Source organism: Papio anubis, chromosome 15 (genome assembly GCF_008728515.1).
Source record: "Papio anubis isolate 15944 chromosome 15, Panubis1.0, whole genome shotgun sequence".
Taxonomy (NCBI): domain Eukaryota; kingdom Metazoa; phylum Chordata; class Mammalia; order Primates; family Cercopithecidae; genus Papio; species Papio anubis.
Genome location: NC_044990.1, coordinates 50,872,208 through 50,874,484, shown reverse-complemented (window position 1 = coordinate 50,874,484; position 2,277 = coordinate 50,872,208). Strand labels below are relative to the sequence as shown.

At 42.3% G+C, this 2,277-nt stretch overlaps 1 non-coding gene across 1 annotated transcript; it reads left to right on the top strand.

Moving 5' to 3' along the window:
- Positions 1–1,593: 1,593 nt before the first annotated feature.
- LOC116270611 lies at positions 1,594–1,703 on the top strand. The gene has a single exon (XR_004178769.1). It is a non-coding gene; the product is annotated as a small nucleolar RNA SNORA68 (small nucleolar RNA).
- The last annotated feature ends 574 nt before the right edge of the window (positions 1,704–2,277 follow it).

Here is a 2,277-nt window from a genome sequence, read left to right as displayed (position 1 = left end):
CAACATAGTAACACCCCATCTCAAACATATATATGTGTTTATGTGGGGTAGTCTTGAAATATTTTTCATGTTTAAAACCATCGACTGCACTACTTTACCGTTACTGCCTGGGAAGAGTTCATGGAAAAAGATGAACTTCAGCTTCCATGAGAGAAGAGATTGGTCCTTTGCAGATGTGATGATGTTTCCAGAATTTGACATTGAAAGGTTGTGGTCAAAATAAAATGTTAAGCTTTAACTTATAACAGCTGAAATTTAACCCACATTTACTTATTTTTGTCCTCATTAAAAGAAGCTATTCATTTTCATAAAATTTGTTTTATAAGCCCTTTTATTTCAAAAGAGATGTGTTTTTTGTTCCTTTGGTAAAGAAAACGACTCAGGGTAAGCATGGCTTTTCTCCTCTTTGCATCTCCTTTTAAAGGATCTTTCTTGGAAATCTGGCAAACTCGGACCACTTCTAACACATTTTCTTCCCCTTCCTGGCAAGGATCTCTGTCTTCTGTTACTCTTTGCTCACTGGTAAGAGAATTTCTACCATCATCTTTACTTACTGACAACTAAATCAACGTTTGCCAAGTCCTGCCCTAGCTTCACTCCTGTAATTCCAATGACACACTTAGATGCATAAATATGTTTGAAACTGTACCCCTTCTCCCTGGTTATCTACTCTTAAAGTCAGCTTCTCTCGTTGGGTGTTCTCTTTCGGTTCATGACACCTTGAGATAGTAGGATGAAGTTTTCTTTGCCAGGGATAATTTTGTTGCAAGGCACAGATACCAGTTTAAACTAGGTGACGCAAAAGGAGACATTTGAGGAAGGATATAGAGTATTGGTGTGAACCACAGGCAGGAATTGCTGCTGGATCTCACTAGGGAGTAGGGAACTGGTCAAGTAAGTCAGACGAAGACAGATACTCCCTCCTCTGTAGTTTTAAGTGGTGTCTTGTCATTACTTTTCTCTGCATATCTGCCAGTTTCTTCTTCTTCTTCTCCTTCTCCTTCTCCTCCTCTTCCTCCTCCTCCTCTCCTTCTCCCCCCATCCCCCTCCCTTCCCCCTCCCCCTCCTCTTCTTCCTCTTCTTTCTCCTTTCTTCCCTCATTTCTTCTTCCTCTTATAACCTCTTTAGTCTATTATATTTGCATAGCATCTTCATAGAGTCCCACAAATCTCTCTCTAAACCCTGAGTTTTCCAGGACCTGCAGCTGAGACTCTTCCAGATTTCAATTTGCATGGTCCAGAATGGGCCCCATGTGGTCTTCATCACCCAGCCCAGTTCAGTCCATGCTTGGTAAAAGGAGGAAAGGATGATTCAGTATAAGTATGAGGAACTATAAAGAGCCATGTTCCATAGCTGAGCAGGGGGACATGAGCCTAGTAGCACCTTTAAATTGTCTACTGGGTAGTTGAAAGAACATTTTATACCATCCTCCAAGGGGATAATGTTTACTATCAGAGGTTTCATTTCTTTATTTCTAGGATGAACATGTTTTGCAAATTAATTTTAGTGTGCTACACAAATGTAAGATGCTGTCTTAGTAATTCAGGTTCTAAAGTTTGATGTCATGGGTGTTCTTTGCCTCCTAGATCTTACCAGTCACCATTGTTTGTCAATTATTTCTTCACAATGTCTATTGAAGGATCTCATCACGTTTAGAGAGCTGTGGTCATGCCCCCTAAAGTGAATTTGGAGGTTTTATACCCCTCGTGGCAAGTTCCTGCTGGGACCAGCAGCTGCAGCCACTTAGTCCCCAACTCAGTCTCAAGTTGGGGTCCTCAGGCAATTGCTGTGCCTGACAGGATGTGCCAGGTCATGGGGCAGGCACTTGATAGGTTTGCCAAATTCCCAGAACCCAATGAATGCAGTAATGTTGTCCCCTTCCCATTCTACAGACCAAGAAATGGGTGCCCGACACTGTACCTGGGTCCTTTAGATTCAGATCATGAAGGTGGAAGAGATCTTGGCTAGCAAGTGCCATTGGCTACCCACCAAGCAGTTCCATAACTCCAAGATGAAGTTGCCACTGTTCTAATGGGTCCCACATCACCAGCACAAGCTACACTCCACCACCAAGAGATCCAATACCTTCTAAGTGCAGGGCCCTCTCACCCTGGGTCTACCCAAATAAACTCCTCAAGAATGCCAAAAACAAAATCCACCATCACACAAATGTTTCCCGATTCCATTTCTTTCCCTGATCCTCCCTTCTACTGTTACCAACATTCTTGCTGAGCTTCTTTTCATCTTCCCCATTTCTCCTATTATAGAAGCTTTTTA